Source organism: Oncorhynchus keta, unplaced genomic scaffold (genome assembly GCF_023373465.1).
Source record: "Oncorhynchus keta strain PuntledgeMale-10-30-2019 unplaced genomic scaffold, Oket_V2 Un_contig_13390_pilon_pilon, whole genome shotgun sequence".
Taxonomy (NCBI): Eukaryota; Metazoa; Chordata; class Actinopteri; order Salmoniformes; family Salmonidae; genus Oncorhynchus; species Oncorhynchus keta.
Window position 1 is genome coordinate 2,501 of NW_026278201.1, and position 11,253 is coordinate 13,753.

An 11,253-nucleotide genomic window follows, 5' to 3' on the forward strand; every position below is an offset into this window, starting at 1 on the left:
GCCTCTAAAATGAGTCTCTCTGGGGAGAGAGAGGAGGGGGGCCCTGCCTCTAAAATGAGTCTCTCTGGGGAGAGAGAGGAGGGGGGCCCTGCCTCTAAAATGAGTCTCTCTGGGGAGAGAGAGGAGGGGGGCCCTGCCTCTAAAATGAGTCTCTCTGGGGAGAGAGAGGAGGGCCCTGCCTCTAAAATGAGTCTCTCTGGGAGAGAGAGGGGGCCCTGCCTCTAAAATGAGTCTCTCTGGGGAACATGACACCAAAGCTAAGAGGTGAGATGACAATTTTTGATAACATTATTAAGAGTTTATTTCCAAAATGTCCAAAATGTTCACATTTGTTTTTTTAATCAGAAATGGTTGCTATGGGTACCTTCAATATTACTGTTCTCAGATTTTTAACTAATATATATATATAGGGTTCTCAATCCGTGGTCTGTGGAGGTACTGCAGGGGTTCTCAATCCGGGGTCTGGGGAGGTACTGCAGGGGTTCCACGGCACCTGACTGTACTCGTTGCAATGTAGGACATTTGATAGAATTTTCACATGACACAACAACTTTGCTTACTTTTAACTATTGCCTAATATAATATATATCAAACATTATTTTTAACTACTACAAAGCAATTACATGTGGCGCACGGACCACTGACTCACTGCATTATTCTATAGTATTATCAAGACACCTGCTGTTAACTCTTAACTACTTAGGACAGCTCACGAGGTGTCCTAAATATCTCTGACTAGGTGGGACTAGAGACTTCATTCATAGCTTTAATTTATACCCATAAGTGTAAAATGTCTTTATTCTCAGCACTTATACGACCAATGTTCTACTCTGAGACACTTTGCCGATATGGACCCAGATCTCAACATATTGTTTTAAAAAAACGTAGAATGTTTGTTTTACATTATAATAAAAAATGAATATTATTAATGTAACCCACTGTAAAGACTGGGTTTTGTTGATTGTGTTGCACTGCTCATGTCCACGTTCAGAACCGTCCGCGTCCCGTACAGAATTGTCCGCGTCCCCGTACAGAACTGTCCGTGTCCCCGTACAGAACTGTCCGCGTCCCCGTACAGGACTGTCCGCGTCCCGTACAGAACTGTCCGCGTCCCCGTCCAGAACTGTCCTCGTCCCCGTCCAGAACTGTCCGCGTCCCGTACAGAACTGTCTGCGTCCCCTTACAGAACTGCCGCGTCCCCTTACAGAACTGTCCGCGCCCCCGTACAGAACTGTCCGCGTCCCCGTACAGAACTGTCCGCGTCCCTGTACAGAACTGTCCGCGTCCCTGTACAGAACTGTCCTCCTCCCCATACAGAACTGTCCGCGTCCCCGTACAGAACTGTCCGCGTCCCCATACAGAACTGTCCGCGTCCCCGTACAGAACTGTCCGCGTCCCCGTTCGGTGTGACACCAAGCATATTGTCCGGTTGCGCACAGAGTGGACTGAGGTGATCTTGGGGAATAACAACGGAGTTTGTTACAGTGTTGAGACGCCGAAGTTTACTGTTCAATTTGCTTTTTTCTTTACGGTCAGGGACAGTATGAGTGTAGCCAGATCCTTTTCACTCTCTGTCCTTGTTTCATTTTGTGGTTCACCGGATTCATCATCATCGAGATGAGGGAAAGACGAACGACCTGCTAGTCGGTACAGCTCGGTAAGTTAGCTAGCTACTCTACCAGCAGCATCCTAGTTACCATAGCTACTCTACCTGCAGCATCCTAGTTACCATAGCTACCACTACATCATCACCCGGTTGTTTCTTCTACCTGTTAAATCCCGGTGAGGCTTCTCCCTCTCTCGTTGACAGATGCTGGCTACCTCTGTCCGGTTCTCCTCTCTTCACTAGATGGACGGTAACTTTAGTGTTTAACCCGTCTGTGTCCAAGGACCGAACTTTTGAATATTATTTTCAGGGAGCCTCAATAGCAGGTTTTGAACCCCGGGTAAATAATCACTAGTCAGAACCTCAACCTCAGTATACATTCATTATAACAAATCATCTTAATTAATTATTGTGAGTAAACAACCTCGAGAGTGCGTATTCCAGCCCTCCAATAAATTACATCATTCAAGTTAGTAAGGTTAGTAAGTTTAAAAGGACACACTGCGCGCGCCAACAAGCGTCTTGAAGTCAGTTCTATTTGTGACGCAGTTCGCGCTGCAAGTTCTCATTGGTTTATAGAAGCAGGTATCCACGTGCCATCTACTCATTGGTTTATAGAAGCAGGTACCCACGTACCATCTCCTCATTGGTTTATAGAAGCAGGTACCCACATGCCATCTCCTCATTGGTTTATAGAGGCAGGTACCCACGTGCCATCTCCTCATTGGTTTATAGAGGCAGGTACCCACGTGCCATCTCCTCATTGGTTTATAGAGGCAGGTACCCACGTGCCATCTCCTCATTGGTTTATAGAGGCAGGTACCCACGTGCCATCTCCTCATTGGTTTATAGAGGCAGGTACCCACGTGCCATCTCCTCATTGGTTTATAGAGGCAGGTACCCACGTGCCATCTCCTCATTGGTTTATAGAGGCAGGTACCCACGTGCCATCTCCTCATTGGTTTATAGAAGCAGGTACCCACGTGCCATCTCCTCATTGGTTTATAGAAGCAGGTACCACGTGTCATCTCCTCATTGGTTTATAGAAGCAGGTACCCACGTGCCATCTCCTCATTGGTTTATAGAAGCAGGTGCCCACGTGCCATCTCCTCATTGGTTTATAGAAGCAGGTACCCACGTGTCATCTCCTTATTGGTTTATAGAAGCATGTACCCACGTGCCATCTCCTCATTGGTTTATAGAAGCAGGTACCCACGTGCCATCTCCTCATTGGTTTATAGAAGCAGGTCCCCACGTGCCATCTCCTCATTGGTTTATAGAAGCAGGTACCCATGTGCCATCACCTCATTGGTTTATAGAAGCAGGTACCCACGTGCCATCTCCTCATTGGTTTATAGAAGCAGGTAACCATGTGGCATCTCCTCATTGGTTGATAGAAGCAGGTCCCCACGTGCCATCTCCTCATTGGTTTATAGAAGCAGGTGCCCACGTGTCATCTCCTCATTGCTTTATAGAAGCAGGTACCCACGTGCCATCTCCTCATTGGTTTATAGAAGCAGGTACCCACGTGCCATCTCCTCATTGGTTTATAGAAGCAGGTACCCACGTGTCATCTCCTCATTGGTTTATAGAAGCAGGTACCCACGTGCCATCTCCTCATTGGTTTATAGAAGCAGGTACCCACGTGCCATCTCCTCATTGGTTTATAGAAGCAGGTACCCACGTGTCATCTCCTCATTGGTTTATAGAAGCAGGTACCCACGTGCCATCTCCTCATTGGTTTATAGAAGCAGGTACCCACGTGCCATCTCCTCATTGGTTTATAGAAGCAGGTACCCACGTGTCATCTCCTCATTGGTTTATAGAAGCAGGTACCCACGTGCCATCTCCTCATTGGTTTATAGAAGCAGGTACCCACGTGTCATCTCCTCATTGGTTTATAGAAGCAGGTACCCACGTGCTATCTCCTCGGTGGTTTATAGAAACAGGTACCCACGTGTCATCTCCTCAGTGGTTTATAGAAGCAGGTACCCACGTGTCATCTCCTCATTGGTTTATAGAAGCAGGTACCCACGTGTCATCTCCTCAGTGGTTTATAGAAGCAGGTACCCACGTGCCATCTCCTCATTGGTTTATAGAAGCAGGTACCCACGTGCCATCTCCTCATTGGTTTATAGAAGCAGGTACCCACGTGTCATCTCCTCATTGGTTTATAGAAGCAGGTACCCACGTGCCATCTCCTCATTGGTTTATAGAAGCAGGTACCCACGTGCCATCTCCTCATTGGTTTATAGAAGCAGGTACCCACGTGCCATCTCCTCATTGGTTTATAGAAGCAGGTACCCACGTGCCATCTCCTCATTGGTTTATAGAAGCAGGTACCCACGTGCCATCTCTTCATTGGTTTATAGAAGCAGGTACCCACGTGTCATCTCCTCATTGGTTTACAGAAGCAGGTACCCACGTGCCATCTCCTCATTGGTTTATAGAAGCAGGTGCCCACGTGTCATCTCCTCATTGGTTTATAGAAGCAGGTACCCACGTGCCATCTCCTCATTGGTTTATAGAAGCAGGTGCCCACGTGCCATCTCCTCATTGGTTTATAGAAGCAGGTACCACGTGTCATCTCCTCATTGGTTTATAGAAGCAGGTACCCACGTGCCATCTCCTCATTGGTTTATAGAAGCAGGTACCCACGTGCCATCTCCTCATTGGTTTATAGAAGCAGGTACCACGTGTCATCTCCTCATTGGTTTATAGAAGCAGGTACCCACGTGCCATCTCCTCATTGGTTTATAGAAGCAGGTACCCACGTGCCATCTCCTCATTGGTTTATAGAAGCAGGTACCCACGTGTCATCTCCTCATTGGTTTATAGAAGCAGGTACCCACGTGCCATCTCCTCATTGGTTTATAGAAGCAGGTACCCACGTGTCATCTCCTCATTGGTTTATAGAAGCAGGTACCCACGTGCTAGCTCCTCGGTGGTTTATAGAAGCAGGTACCCACATGTCATCTCCTCAGTGGTTTATAGAAGCAGGTACCCACGTGTCATCTCCTCATTGGTTTATAGAAGCAGGTACCCACGTGTCATCTCCTCATTAGTTTATAGAAGCAGGTACCCACGTGTCATCTCCTCAGTGGTTTATAGAAGCAGGTACCACGTGCCATCTCCTCATTGGTTTATAGAAGCAGGTACCCACGTGCCATCTCATTTAGCAAAAAACATAAACATAACTTAACATAAACATAACTTAACATAAACATAACTTCTTTAAACAATAAAAGCTCATTTACGAACATTTCTGAAAATGGATGTATAGCTTTTGGAATGAAACTCTTATGTTTCTCAGAGCTCAGAGTAGTTGAGAGATGTAATGTTTGTCTCTGTTGTGTTGAAGACCAATCAAGCAGGAGAGACCAGCCTCCCTGTTCCCAGCTGTGTGTCCATGAAGAGTGACTGGTCTATGGATATACCTATATCCTTAGAGAGGAGACTTTTCTACTGAACAAAGGTAAGAAGAACTCATGGGTCCTGGTCATTGAGTTAAACAACACTGTCTCTAGTCATTTCTCCTCCCATTTTCCCATTTATTGTTGTTGTTTTCATAATCCATAGGCTCATCCTTTTATCCATTTCCACAGTCCTAAAACAATATTAAACAAACACAACATTCCCTACCTGTGTGTGTGTGTGTGTGTGTGTGTGTGTGTGTGTGTGTGTGTGTGTGTGTGTGTGTGTGTGTGTGTGTGTGTGTGTGTGTGTGTGTGCACTCCTGGATGAGGAGTGGTCATCTCTATCCTGATTTTCTAGTCACTTTTACCTCTACCTACATTTACATATTATCTCAATTATAGTCTCATTATTACCTCAACTACCTGGTAACCCTGCACATTGACTCAGTACTGGTACTCCTTATAGTCTCATTATTACCTCAACTACCTGGTACCCTGCACATTGACTCAGTACTGGTTCTCCTTATAGTCTCATTATTACCTCAACTACCTGGTACCCTGCACATTGACTCAGTAGGTAAGCTAGCTAGCTACTCTACCAGCAGCATCCTAGTTATCCTAGCTAGTCGGTACAGCTCGGTAAGCCAGCTAGCTACTCTACCAGCAGCATCCTAGTTACCATAGCTAGTCGGTACAGCTCGGTTAGCCAGCTAGCTACTCTATCAGCAGCATCCTAAGTCAGTTGTCCTATCCTCCCTCTCTCAATGACGGATGCTGGCTACCTCTGTCCGGTTCTCCTCTCTTCACTAGATGGACAGTAACTTTAGTGTTTAACCCCTCTGTGTCCAAGGACCAATCTTTGAATATTATTTCCAAGGAGCCTCAATAGCAGGTATTGAACCCCGGGTAAATAATCACTAGTCAGAACCTAAACCTCAGTATACATTCATTATAAAAAAATACCTGATAAAAATATCTCCTCATTTAGCAAAAAAACATGAACAAAACTTATTTTGGAATGAAACTCTTCTTCTGTTTCCCCATCTGAGCTCAGAGTAGATGAGAGATGTAATGTTTGTCTCTGTTGTGTTGAAGACCATTCAAGCAGGAGAGACCAGCCTCCCCTGTTCCCAGCTGTGTGTCCATGAAGAGTGACCGGTCTATGCTTCAACCTCTAAACTTTAGAGAGGGAGACTTTTCTACTGAACAAAGGTAAGAAGAACTCATGGGTCCTGGTCAGTGAGTTAAACAACACTGTCTCTAGTCATTTCTCCTCCCATTTTCCCATTTATTGTTGTTGTTTTCATTATCGATATGCTAATCCTTTTTTCATTTTCATAGTCCTAAAACAATATTAAACTAACACAATATTCCCTCCTTGTGTGTGTGTGTGTGTGTGTGTGTGTGTGTGTGTGTGTGTGTGTGTGTGTGTGTGGGGGGGGGTGTGTCTGTGTGTGAGTGTGTGTGAGTGTGTGTACTCCTGGATGAGGAGATGTAATCTCATGTTTTGTCCACAGAAACCAACAGGAGAGATCAGAGTCAGAGATTCTCAGTGGTCAGTCTTCCCAGAGTCATCAAACAGACCTGGCCTCCATATTCAGTGTATGTGGTCCTGTTATGTACATTTGTTTTTGTTTACCTCAAGTAAAGTTGATCTGTCAATCATTCATTAATGTGTTAATGATAAAAGCATTTCTTCTCTTTCTCAACTTATTTACATTATTTATTTCAGATGCTTGAAGAGAAAATTATGACATTTGTGAAGAACGAGCTGAAGATGTTCAAGAGGATTCTTGGTCCAGAACTCCCACAAGGCTTTGAGAGTCAGAAGCAGGATAAGGAAGTGGTGGATGCTGAAGATGAGAAGCAGGAGAGCAGTGCCAGAGAGGGGGCTCTGAAGATCACACTGCACATCCTGAGGAAAATGAACCAGAAGGAGCTTGCTGACACACTGGAGAAATGTAAGATCTGTCTGCCTCATGTTGAATGATGTTTTATAACATTTAAAAGCTGTAGCTAAAGTACAGTTAAAGTAGCTGTGTAACTCAATGATATTGTAGCAGCCTTAACACAACACCTAGTGACCTCATCAAGTAGCAGCAGGGATGTGTTGTGGTGATTCATTTAGAGAGAGAACATTAATAATACCATCAATAATACCAATAATAATATAATCAGTCACACCAGTCTGTAATGCATTATGAAAACATTTACACATTTATACAGTCAGTTAAGAGAATGAATTATTATAATGTACAACTTTATAACAATCCTACAATACTGTAGACATTAAAACAGACATACTATTAATATCCTCTGTGTTATTTCTAGATTCAGATGATCTTGCTGAGATTTGCCAACGTAAACTCAAATCTAATCTAAAGCAGAAGTTTCAATGTGTATTTGAGGGGATCGCTAAACAAGGAAACCCAACACTTCTCAATAAGATCTACACAGAGCTCTACATCACAGAGGGTGGAACAGGAGAGGTCAATAATGAACATGAGCTGAGACAGATTGAGACAACAACCAGGAAAAAAGCAAGACCAGAGACTGCAATCAAATGTAAGCGACATCTTCAAACCCTTAACTGGACAAGACAAACCTATCAGAACTGTGCTGACAAAGGGAGTCGCTGGCATTGGAAAAACAGTCTCTGTGCAGAAGTTCATTCTGGACTGGGCTGAAGGAAAAGCAAATCAGGATGTCCAATTTGTATTTTCATTCCCTTTTCGGGAGCTGAATTTGATGGAAGAGGACAAACACACTTTCATTGAACTTCTTAATCACTTCTCAATGGAAACCAAACAATCAAGAATCTCAACTATGACAAGTACAAAGTTCTGTTCATCTTTGATGGTCTGGATGAGTGCCGACTGCCTCTAGACTTCCAGAAGAACAAGATCTGTTGTGGCGTCACAGAGTCAACCTCCGTGGATGTTCTGCTGACAAATCTCATCAAGGGAAATCTGCTTCCCTCTGCTCTCCTCTGGATAACTACCCGACCTGCAGCAGCCAATAAGATCCCTTCAGGGTGTGTTGACCAGGTGACAGAGGTACGAGGGTTCAATGACCCACAGAAGGAGGAGTACTTCAGGAAGAGATTCAGTGATGAGGACCTGGCCAGCAGAATTATCTCACACATAAAGACATCAAGAGCCTCCACATCATGTGCCACATTCCAGTCTTCTGTTGGATTTCTGCAATAGTCCTTGAACACATGCTGAAACATAAGAGAGAAGAGATGCCCAAGACTCTGACTGAGATGTACACACACCTTGTGGAGTTTCATACCAAACAGAATAATGAAAAGTATCTTGGGAAAGAAGAGACAGGTCCACACTGGAATAAAGAGAGCATTCTGTCACTGGGAAAACTGGCTTTTCAACAGCTTGTGAAAGGCAATCTGATTTTCTATGAAGAAGACCTGAAAGAGTCTGGCATTGATGCTAATGAAGCCTCAGTGTACTCAGGATTGTGCACACAGCTCTTTAAAGAGGAATGTGGGCTGTTCCAGGACAAGGTGTACTGCTTCGTACATCTGAGCATTCAGGAGTTTCTGGCTGCTGTATATGTGTTCCTCTCATTCAACAACAACAATGAGAATCTAATGGACAAACTGCAAACAAGTGACAAGTCTGAAGTTACTGTCTACAAGAGTGCTGTGGATAAAGCCTTACAAAGTGAGACGGGAAACCTGGACCTTTTCCTCCGCTTCCTTCTGGGCCTCTCACTGGAGTCCAATCAGAAGCACTTACGAGGTCTCCTGACAAAGACAAGAAGTAGCTCACAGAGCCATGAAGAAACAGTCAAGTACATCAAGGAGAAGATCAGGAAGAATCCCTCTCCAGAGAGGTGTATCAATCTGTTCCACTGTCTGAATGAACTGAATGACCATTCTCTAGTGGAGGAGATCCAAAGCTTCCTGAGATCAGGAAGTCTCTCTGAAGTCAAACTGTCACCTGCACAGTGGTCAGCTCTGGTCTTTGTGTTGCTGACTTCAGAAAAGGAGCTGGATGTGTTTGACCTGAAGAAATACTCCAGATCAGAGGAAGGTCTTCTGAGGCTGCTGCCAGTGGTCAAAGCCTCCAGAGCTGTTCTGTGAGTAAATAAAATTAAATATAAGAACTAATCATCAGGAAGAAATATTCAGTTAGAGAAAAATATGTATTATAATATGTCTATAATATTATATTGTAAAAACATATTGAATAAATTCATTGATTTTCACATTAGTATAACAATATGAACATAGAATTCTAGGAGACGGAAGATGAATCTATATGTTGTTTGGGAGAATAAACCAAATGCATCTGCCATTGTCCTTCTACACTACTGGTGTTAAATGAACAGTGTGTTTGTGAAGTCATGATGATCTCTTTGTCAGGCTGTCAGGCTGTCTAGTCACAGAGGAAGGCTGTGCTTCTCTGGTCTCAGCTCTGGAGTCAAACCCCTCACACCTGAGAGAGCTGGACCTGAGTAACAATGACCTGAAGGATTCAGGAGTGAAGCTGCTCTCTGCTGGACTGGGGAATCCCCACTGTAAACTGGAGACTCTGAGGTCAGTATTAACAGATACAGATACTTTTGTATGTAGTTCTCCCATTTGAAAAAGTCATAATTATTGATTTATATTCACTTATAGTGTATTAAAGTAGTCATACGTTCATTATTTAGTCCCATATTCCATGCCTGCAGTGATTACATCAAGCTTGTGATTCTACTAACTTGTTGAATTAATTTGCAGTTTGTCTTGGTTGTGTTTAGATGTTTCCTAATAGAAACTGAATGGTGAATAATGTCCTGTCATTTTGGAGTCACTTCACTTGTATTGTCAGTAAGAATAGAAGATGTTTCTGAACACTTCTACATTCATGTGGATGCTATATGATTATGAATAATAATGAATGAGTCTTGAATGATGATGAATGAGAAAGTTACAGAGGCACAAAGATCAGACCCCTCTGTTATTGGTAATGGTGAGAGTTTTGTTGTAGCCTCTGTTATTGGTAATGGTGAGAGGTTAGCATGTTTTGTTGTATCCTCTGTTATTGGTGAGAGCATTTTGAACTGTGTGTGTGGATGTGTCCGGTGTTTGTGTGTGTGTCTTGTGTGTGTCTGTCCTGTGTGTGTCCAGTTTGTCCTGTGTGTGTGTGTGTGTGTGTCCTGTGTGTATGTCCAGTGTGTGTCCACACACACACTCTAGTGCTGGGTGAATTTGCCAAGAAATTATATCACGTAAAAAAAATTGGACGCTATGACGGTATTTTTTGGTTTTTGAATAGTAAAAGTTATCCATTGTATTTATGAACAGTGAGTGATCCCAGCTTGCTTTATGAGTAGTGATCCCAGGGTGCTTTATGAGTAGTGAGTGATCCCAGGGTGCTTTATGAGTAGTGATCCCAGGGTGCTTTATGAGTAGTGATCCCAGCGTGCTTTATGAGTAGTGAGTAGTGATCCCAGCGTGCTTTATGAGTAGTGAGTAGTGATCCCAGGGTGCTTTATGAGTAGTGAGTAGTGATCCCAGCGTGCTTTATGAGTAGTGATCCCAGCGTGCTTTATGAGTAGTGAGTAGTGATCCCAGCGTGCTTTATGAGTAGTGAGTAGTGATCCCAGTGTGCTTTATGAGTAGTGAGTAGTGATCCCAGGGTGCTTTATGAGTAGTGATCCCAGGGTGCTTTATGAGTAGTGATCCCAGGGTGCTTTATGAGTAGTGAGTAGTGATCCCAGGGTGCTTTATGAGTAGTGATCCCAGGGTGCTTTATGAGTAGTGATCCCAGGGTGCTTTATGAGTAGTGATCCCAGGGTGCTTTATGAGTAGTGAGTAGTGATCCCAGGGTGCTTTATGAGTAGTGAGTCGTGATCCCAGGGTGCTTTATGAGTAGTGAGTAGTGATCCCAGGGTGCTTTATGAGTAGTGAGTAGTGATCCCAGGGTGCTTTATGAGGAGAGTAGTGATCCCAGGGTGCTTTATGAGATCCTAGTGAGTAGTGATCCCAGCGTGCTTTATGAGTAGTGAGTAGTGATCCCAGCGTGCTTTATGAGTAGTGAGTAGTGATCCCAGCGTGCTTTATGAGTAGTGAGTAGTGATCCCAGCGTGCTTTATGAGTAGTGAGTAGTGATCCCAGGGTGCTTTATGAGATCCAGAAAGCCAGAGTGAGTAGTGATCCCAGCGTGTTTATGAGTAGTGAGTTGTGATCCCAGGGTGCTTTATGAGTAGTGAGTAGTGATC

General features: G+C 44.0%; 1 pseudogene; it reads left to right on the plus strand.

Moving 5' to 3' along the window:
- The first annotated feature begins 5,064 nt into the window (after positions 1-5,064).
- On the plus strand, positions 5,065-9,579 carry LOC127918147 (NLR family CARD domain-containing protein 3-like; annotated as a pseudogene).
- The last annotated feature ends 1,674 nt before the right edge of the window (positions 9,580-11,253 follow it).